Genomic DNA, 9796 nt, shown 5'->3' with positions numbered 1-9796 from the left:
ACTATACGCATGTTCGCACAGAGATCGCCAACTGATCCACACCCAGTCGCGTCGTGTGTGGAGTCAGGTTTTATTTTGGTTGCAAACTCGTTTGCGTTTGAAACTAGTTCTAAACTCTGGTTGCAAACGGGTTGACCCGTGTGTGGTAGGCCTTAGGCCCAGCGCACACAGAGCAACTGCTTTGCAACTACAGTTTGCAAACCAGTTTGGCGCGCAACTTTTTGGTGACCTCGGCAATGTATTGGAGTGGGGAGACGCACACGGCGCGACCGGTTTTTGACGATCTCATTCCAGTCTGAAACCAGTCGCTTGCAACCGTGGGCCCGCGGTTGCAGTTGCGTTGCAGACTTCAGTCACACGTGATCACGGGGTGTTTTGTTGGTGTTTTGACGGCCGCATATTGTTTATTTCACTATGGGTGACCAAGAACTAAACATTAAGCTAGTTGGAGCAGTGGAGAAGCATGAAGCACTTTACAATTACAAACTCCCAGACTATACACGGAAAGATGTATCGGAGAAAGCATGGAAAGAAGTGGCCGCTGAAGTAAATATGACAGGTAAGAAAATGTTTTATTTTATATTTTTTCAGCGAAATTGTTACTTATTAGATTCAATTTGAGTACAAATCGGTGTTAGGCACAATAATTTTTTGAACGGATGAATATTTTACGTTCAATTTTACAGGCACAATAATTTTTGAACGGATGAATGTTTTACGTTCAATCTTACAGTAATCTTCATAAATTTAATTAGTAACCTAATAACATTACTAAAGTGATAATCATACCATCAGTTTATAAATAACCACATTTTTCGTTAATTTGTTTGTATCCATCACAAATCTATTGTATAGTTTTTGTAATTTTAGCTTAAGTCAGGGTAGTTACACTGCTGCTTTCCACTTCCACGGTAAAGTTGCAGAAAGGAAATGATTGGCCAGATAATTCCTCAGAGCAATTGCTGATGATCCATCGTTTACCACCCAGTCTCTTGTTTCAATACCGGTCGGACGTTGAGGTAGATTTTCAGGTTGAGATATGCCTTGAGGCTTGTACTCAGCTCCTTCCTGCTTTCGAAGGACAGTTTAACATTGTCCAGTGTTTTACCTGAAAAAGGCCTCATAAGGTTCCGAGTCAGTGGGAAAGCCTCGTCTCCTACGAAGTAGTATGGGAACGGTATGTTTTTTTCATCATACCGCAATGGTGATGGAAAGGGGATATTATCATCATGCGTCATCCAGAATTTCATTGAGCTTGCTTTGAAAATGCCTCCATCACTGTTACGCCCAGCATAACCTGGCTCAATAATTGTAAAGAGCCCATCGGCATCACAACATGCCAAAAGTACAGTAGAGTGGAAGTTCTTGTAATTGAAGTTTTCAGATCCAGTATGTGGAAACTTTTCAATTCTTATGTGCTTACCGTCCAGTGCTCCAATGCAATTTGGAAGGTTCCATAGCAGCTCAAAACGATCAGCAATGTGTTTCAACATATCTTGAGTAGGAACAGGCATGTAAATATCCCTCAGTATGTTCCAGATAGCTTCTGAGGTTTCCTTGATAATTTTTCTAACTGTACTCTCACCTCTTGCAAAATATAGGGACACTGACACAAATGTTTCACCAGTTCCCAAATACCTGCAACAGAAAAAACCATAGGTTAGGTGAAACCTATTTAAATTATGAAATTTTAATAGGTTTTACCTAAAGAAAAGATTTTATTTTTTGATAAGATTTTCTCTGTTTTTGTTTCAGTGCAAGATTGCAAAGAGAAGTGGAGAAATCTACGAACCGTCTTTATGAGAAGAATGAAACCTTCCCCTAGTGGTTCTGGGGGAAGAAAAAGGCATACTACTTGGAAAATGCCATGCAGTTTTGTCTGCCATTCATAAAAACAGTTACTCCCCCCTCTCCGGGAAATTTGCCTCCACCACCCAGCAATACCCAGTCTACGGTTCCTGAAAATGAAGGTTCTGAAACCCAAATTGATGACCCCATTCAGTTGGAAATCGATCCTACAGACGTAGACCACTTTCCCCCAGAAATGTCTCCCTCAATTTTAGATCATCCCCAACAGGCCGTGGAAATACAATCCACAAGTTCAACATCAAGTAATAGGCCTACTTCTCAAATCCCTAAGGGAAAATCCAAAAGTGCTGCGACCATAGCAGACCAAACGGTAGCGGAGTACTTTAAAAAAGGCAAAACTACTATCAAAACTTGAGGCCGATACCAATCAGAATATTGATCGACAGCAGGGGATCAAGATGTTCCTGTTCAGCTTGATTCCTGAATTAGAAGAATTAAGTGATTCGCAAATAAAACTGTTCAAGCGACAGGTGTTGAGAGTGATTGATGATATAAGTCTCTCGGGACACCATCAGCAGCAGCCACGGTCCTCATCAGGCCTCACCATCCTCACCTCACCGACGATGTCCGACTCAAGAGAGTCACAAATAGACTTGACTCACATGTCTGATGTAAATATTCAAACTGCAGATTTTTATAACGCTTTTTCTCAAGGTCTTAATAGCTCAAACATGTAAATATAAGTACTCAATTGTAATTTCTTATGTATTTTTTCTTATGTGGATATTTTTATTCTCATGTAATTTTAAAATAACAATAAAGTTGACTTATTAAACTTACCTCAGAGTGATCATTAATCTTTCCTGTGCTGGAATACATTCCCTCATGTGTGTGTCCATCTTCTCCAAGGAAGGGCCAACCAGTCTTGTTAGTTCCAAAAACGAATCTTTTGTCATTCGGTAAAAAAATTTAAACTTCCTATCCGACTGAGACAACTCTCTAGCTGCTACAAATAGCCTAGAGTTCACATTATTTCTTAAATAAGGGTGGACCCAATGCTCTCTTTGTGTCCTTCGCCGCCTTCGATAAAGGTAGTAGTTAACGACATCCTCTTCGTCTGAGTCTGATGACATGGTAAGCACAAATGGTCAAGGAAATGCCAAAAAACACAGCGTAATATGCCTACAAAATACTCCACTAATTGCACATTAGACGCAACTGATTCACAACTGACCCGTTGACGTGTGCGGACAAAAGTTTTGTTTCAGTTGCAAACTAGTTGCAGACGCAACTGGTTGCCGACTCTAGTTGCAGAACAGTCGCTGTGTGTGCGCTGGGCCTTATTGTAGAGGAAGTTTGCAATGCTATTATACAACGACTACAAACTCTGTATTTGTCTGAACCCTCTAAAGACGTATGGAGAAAATCTGCTGATGGATTCTACGAGAGATGGCAATTTCCGAATGGCGTGGGAAGCATTGACGGAAAGCATGTCACTATCAAGTGTCCATCCAATTCTGGTTCGACGTACTTTTGTTACAAGTACAGGTTTTCAATTGTTTTGTTGAGGATTGTTCATCCAGATTATAAGTTCATTTGCGTTAATGTTGGGGGATATGGAAAAAAGTTCAACACAGATCAACTCAATTTACCTGAAGACACACCTCTTCCTGGACAAGAACAGGAGACCCCGTACTGTTTAGTAGGTGATGAGGCATTTGCATTGAAACGAAACGTTTTGAAACCCTTTCCACAAAGATAAGCTGGACGAGATCGAAGAAAGAGAAGGTACAACTACCATGTTTGCAGAGCACGTGGTGTGGTTGAAAATACGTTTGGCATACTTTCACAAAAGTGGAGAATTTACAATAGACCGTTGGAAGTTTACTAGTAAAGTGGAATTGGCTAAAGTTATTGTGCTAGCCACGTGCGTTTTGCTTCATACGTTCGAAGAACTCTGATAAGGATTTCTTCGACTGCCTTGAAGAAGATGCTGCCGAGCCACGAGGGGGTGCTTTTTCTCGATTCAATCCAGAATTCAAGAGAAGTCCTCGTTATGCAGTGATTGTGCACGAAAGGGTTTTCGATTTTTTTTGACAAGACAAACAAGCTGACCTAAGTGAGATGGTTGCAGACTTTTTAAATGACAAAAACTAATGTGTGAAAAAGGGGGATAAAATGTGTGAGTTACGTAACGTTGAGCCTTACCCAATTAACACCACCAAATACGAGCAGGTGCCAATTTTTTATCGAGGGCGATGATAACCGCAGCGTTTTTCGCCCCTTAAAAAAGCAACCCCACCCCTCTCAGCCTCATATTTATATAATATAATAATTGAATAATGGGTTTTACAACTCAGCTTTATAAGTTAGCTACAGTATGTCAAACGACTTTTCCTAGCCATAAAAACCAATGTAAAATATGTAAAAAGTAAGCGTAATTGGTAGGACTTCTAGGGTTACTGGCTACGAGTCCTGCGAGTTGACTCGGGAATTTAACAAGGGCAGACGTTCCCACGGTAGACGGCGTCACTACTTCCTGTAGCTCAAGCTGCTTCCTCATCACTGTACCAAACATCCTTACCATCACTTACCACGTGGTGGTACTAAACAATAAAATGGCTAAAATTATATGCATACAAAACATAATTACGTAGGTTTGGTTTCATTAAATATTTTGCAGTACCTCTATCCTGGAAGAGAGGTTAAAGTGCTTCTTGGTCCTAGCAATTTTGATACTTACCAGAGGTATTCAGTGTCTTTCCGATATCCTCCCAGATCTTGTCCTTCTTCCGTATGTTCTTATAATCCTTGTGATTTAAATCATAGAGCACCGGGTATGTATACACAACTTCAAGTAAGTGTTCAGTGATACACGACATGTTGTTTACACGTGCACCGGACAGACAAAACTGAGTAGTTCAGGTTTGGCCGCATTGTATCGCTGCGATAAAGCGCTGCAAACAGCGCTTGCAGCGTTACTGCGATAATATCGCTACAGTATCGCAATCGTCTCGGTATTAGAGGTGGGCCAAACGGCTACTTGGCTGTAACCGCTACATAGCTAGTTTGAAGTAGCGGTTACAAGTAGCCGCTTCGGCTACTTTCGGCTACTCTAGATTTCGGAGCTGAAATCCTTGTTTATTGTAGCGATTACTTGTAGCCATGTAGCAGTAGCAGTAACTGTAACTATGTTCAGTTTGGTTTTTGTTAATGGAATAACTACATTAACAAATATTGCTTGAAATTTAATTTTTTGTAACGTTCAAGTTGAGTTTATGGTTATTATAGCTCGCCAAACTTAAAATCTTGGCGTTGAGCTATTGTACTGTTAATTAAATAATAAATTTAACTTTTACACTCAAACAGTACACTATTTTTAAGTTATGTGTTAGGTTTTTCAGAAGCTTAAATATTACATACTAACCTACCTCAGTATTAACTAAAGTTAGGAATCGGCCGTAAGGATAGCGTCAATATAATATTTCAATTGACCGTATGGTCCTTTTCTACTTCAGTTTGCACAACACTTTGAAGCGCTTGTCGTCCCTCAATTAAACGTTCTTTTTTCAAACGTGAGGTGTACTGTCTACAGAACCACTACTCATTAGCTACTGAAAGGCCTAACACATAACTTAAAAATAGTGTACTCTTTGATTGTAAAACTTAAATTCATTATTTAATTTTGCCAAACTTAGTTTTGGTGAAAAAAATTCAATTAAATGTATTTTATTGTTACAAAAATTACTCGTGAATGGCAAATTGTTCACTTTACTTTACTCGAACACACAGTGTCAAAAAAAACTATTATACACTTGAATTCGCGTTCAAAAACATGAGTTCTTTTACTTTTCTAGTTTGAAGGCGGGTTCTTCTCTCACTAATAATTTGGCCTGCTTTGGAGAAACATGCGTTCACATGGTACACTTGTAGCTATCATGCCTAAGTGGGTTTGAGCTAGTTTGGCCAGGTTGGGATACATTTTTTCTGTGGTCTCTCCACCAGGAAAGAGGATCTTCTTTCCGATGTATCGGCTTTGTCATCAAAGAAGCGTTGAACTTTCTGGACAGCTTGAGAGTAGTCTGTTCCTACTGGCCTAGCTTTGCTAATAGTTTTCGTCAACATCATCCCAGATTGAAAACTTTTTTTTGTTGAACTTCTGGTGTGATCGGTTCAACTGACATAGGCTCAGTTAAAGGAGTGTTTTTACTAATCAAACTAGCAACCAGTTGAATGGCGTGTTTTTTTGTAGCTTCCACTGTACTAGCCTCCTCAAACATGAGATGTTTGTATCGGGGATCTAGAAAAGAGCAAAGAGAGAAACTTTTGCTTTTTTCCAGATTTGGAAATCTTTTGTCAATACCGTTTAAGAGGCTGTCAACTAGAGTGTGTACTCTTGCGTTGGTTACATCTGCAGCCACCCTTTTTTACAGTTGATTTTAAGCCTCGGGTCACAGGAATTACCTTACTACCAGAAACATAGTTTTTCGGGCACTCATAATCTTGGTGACTTCTGAAAAGGGCTCAAGAACTGCACACGACTGTTTGCAAATTTCCCCATTCTTCAGGTGTCAGTGTTGGTAAGTCTGTGTCGGTCAAAGCCAAAGTGTGCTTTACGGCATCTTGTAATAAAACAAAACGCTCAATCATAAAAAAAGTGGAATTCCACCTCGTCGTGGCAACATCTTGGAGCAACTTTTTTTGGCTGCTTAACCCTTTAAAGCACGTAAATCATTTTACTTGAAATTTTGACTCAACATTTGGTTTTTATGTTATTTAGAATATAAATAAACATTATTATATATAAATTTATTTTTTAATTTTTGTTATATATATATATTTTATATAGGTGGTTCCACTATGGGACCACTATGCACACTAGCACACTAGACCATGTTCTTATATAAGCAGGAATTTTTTTCATAAAAAAATGCACTGAATAGAATAAAAACATCAATTTATTGAAAAATATGTACATTTGGATGCATTGTTGCATGATTCAAACTTTTTTCTTGTACTAGGCAGAATGGTATTTCAGAAAGCAGTTTCTTTCTTGAGTCAAACACAACGCAACATCACACGCTTTACAACCCCAAAAAGAACGATGAGGATTCTCCTTTGTGCTGCAGTTGGCGCATCTTCTCTTACTCATATGTATAGGTAGGTGCACATTTCCACTGCTTCTGATTTCTGTGGAAATATTTTTCTTGAAACTGGACATGGTATTTTTCTTCTTTCTCCCGCTTCCATTTCTAGTCTTGTCACTGGACATCAAGCTTTGTGATAAGTTGATCCTGAACTGTTTCAGAGATAAAGTGGCTCCTTCACTTTGCTGCGAAAACATTATGTATGAATTTACAATACACACATCCAAGAAGTGAAAGAAAATCCTATGCCACCACTTTCTACTTCTTCTGTCTATTTGGTAGCATTTTTTGAGTTGATCGGCCTTGTCAACATAACCCCATATGCTTGTTGTAATCACTTACTAATGTAGTGGACGGTACATCTACTTTTGTGCCATTTTTTAATTTTCTTTTGACTGAAGACTTTTCATTCGGATCGTGGTAGTTCGATGCGAAGATAACTGGCTTTTTATCCATCCACTTGACACATACTAGGCCAGCCAGAGTACACCTTACATCACTGTCTCCTCTTCTCATGTTTTGGTCTTTATTGAAAAATTTTTGGCAAATTGACGCGATCTTTTCTCACTGTACAACAGGCTTGGATTTTTTGGCTTTGTAAAACCTTCAGCAGATCCATCGAAGAAAAGAAATTATCGAAGTAAACCTTATGATTTTCTCCCACTATTTTTTCGGTAAGATCTCGTACGACTCTTTCTCCTAGGAGTTTCTCCGCTGCTTCCATCCCGTAATCTTCCGGTGTAAATTTGGAATTCACATATAAAGCCAGATTCGTCTGCTCTTACCCACACTTTATAACCTCTTTTTACTGGTTTTAGAGGCATATACTGCTTGAGAGTTGAACGCCCCTTGAATCTGATCATTGACTCATCAACAGACTGGAATTCCTTTGGTTGGTAGCTCTCCAAAAATGTTCTGGAGAGAGTGTCTAAAAAAGGGCGGATTTTGAATAACTTGTCATAGGCTGGGTCTTGTCTGTTTGGCATATTGGTATTATCGTTCAGGTGTAAATTAGTCAAAAACCATCCAAACCTATTGACGGTCATAGCAGAAGAGATGAATGGGTCTCGTATTGCTGGATCTGCACTCCAGTAGTCCCTATAACTTGGTAAACGTTTTATGCCCATCAAAATGTTTATCCCTAGAAAAACTTTAACTTCATTATTTGTAGTTGGAAACAAAGTTACTACCTCCCTGTAGCTTTTGGGTGCAGTACAGGTTTGTCTGAAACACAATGCGATTTATTAAATCTTCCGGAAATATATCCATAAAGTAGTCGATGGGTGAGCTTAGATTCTCATGGCTGGGACCAGACGTTTTTCGAAATGTAAAGTCACTATTATTTTTAGTATATTTTTTCCCCCCAAATATAGCCAATTTCCTCATGATATCTTAGACATAGCGGTGTATCATTATCATCAAACTGTATGACGTCATCGTCTTGAGGTTCTGTACTAGAGCCAGGATCATCTTGAGGAGGACCAATTGCAACAGGATCAGTAGGAGGTAGCTCATGCTGGCCCATCTCATCTTCTATGAAAAGAGGTAGATTTGTGATATCAATCAAATTCATTATCAGTCTGAGCCTCCAAATATGCAGGGAGTTGTGTGCCATCCTGCTGTAGATAGCGTTCTTCTTCTTCCCATCTATCATCGTCAAGGGCCATCGATGGATTCGCCATCTGAAGGTATTTCTTCAAATATTTCGTATATCTGATCGTCATTTAGAGTAAATGATGGATCTGCCATCTGAAACAATAATAGCGGGTTTCATACTTTGTAAAAATAACTGTAAAATGGTTTTCAGGTATAAAACTAGTTCAAAATAAGAAAGCTATCGAGTAGACATTGGCCTACAATATATTTTCAAAAATGGCCTATATAATTATGGTCTTCTTGATATGAAAATGCTTATAATAGTCTACGTCTGTCAAAATTTTCAATTATTCAGTAAATTCATAAGTTCTAAGAACATATTAGTTAGTGAAACTTAAAAAATTAAAATAGAAATAGTGAAAAGTGCAATTTGTAGTTTTAAACCTTTACAAAAATACGTTCTATCAAATTAGCTTTACCATGCATAGTGGTCCCAAGGCGGGACCACACATTTATTTTAGTGCAAGATCAAGATTTTTAGCACTATGACTAAAGCTAATGACTTAGAAGCTATATGAAATAGTAATAAAACAATAAAAACCATGTAAGAGAACTTACCTTGTTTAGATGAAATGTTAAATGTAGTTTTACAACACCAAAACATAGGTTAGCGTCTATCTGTCAGTATGGAGTGAACAACCACGATTGAATGGCTGCTAGCAACAGCTGGCATGAGTTTGAGGACGTAGTTCACATTTTTTCCGATAGATAGAAGCACAAAGCAGACAGTAAAAGTGGTCCCACGGCGGAACCACAGTGCTGCTAGAAACAGAAAATAAACAAAAAGGTGATCCCGTGGTGGGACCACTATGCTTTAAAGGGTTAATACCAGTTTGCTCCTGGTATTTGATAAGTTTTTGAACTGCAGCATTACTTCTTTTGAAGAAGGTTACGATTGTTTTAACCTTTCTTGTCAAACTTTCGAGCAACAAGAGGCTGTCTTGCACGATCAGGTTGATTTTGTGGGCATAACACCCGAAATGCTTCCATTTTAGCACATTTGTGATCGCAGACGTAATGTTAGAGGCGTTGTCAGTAATCACTATCAATACCTTGTCAGACAACTCCCAATCTTCCACAACTCTTAGAATCTCTGAGACCAAATACTGAGATGTGTGCGATTCATTGGCTTCTGCACATTCTAATAAAAACGCTTTCATTTCGAAATTTTCATTTATGTAATG

The 9796-nt window shown here is 38.8% G+C and overlaps 1 long non-coding RNA gene and 1 pseudogene across 1 annotated transcript; one reads left to right on the top strand and one right to left on the bottom strand.

The window, feature by feature from the left end:
* The first annotated feature begins 414 nt into the window (after positions 1–414).
* Positions 415–2224, top strand: LOC124370230 (annotated as a pseudogene).
* A 4525-nt stretch (positions 2225–6749) lies between these two features.
* Positions 6750–9268, bottom strand: LOC124370238. The gene is made up of 2 exons (XR_006923172.1): positions 9171–9268; positions 6750–7141 (listed from the first exon to the last, which is right to left on the bottom strand). It is a non-coding gene; the product is annotated as an uncharacterized LOC124370238 (long non-coding RNA).
* Positions 9269–9796: the final 528 nt, after the last annotated feature.

The sequence above is a fragment of the Homalodisca vitripennis genome, unplaced genomic scaffold (genome assembly GCF_021130785.1).
Source record: "Homalodisca vitripennis isolate AUS2020 unplaced genomic scaffold, UT_GWSS_2.1 ScUCBcl_52;HRSCAF=833, whole genome shotgun sequence".
Classification (NCBI taxonomy): domain Eukaryota; kingdom Metazoa; phylum Arthropoda; class Insecta; order Hemiptera; family Cicadellidae; genus Homalodisca; species Homalodisca vitripennis.
Note: the sequence above shows the minus strand (reverse complement) of the source record. Positions and strands in the feature narration are given on the sequence as shown.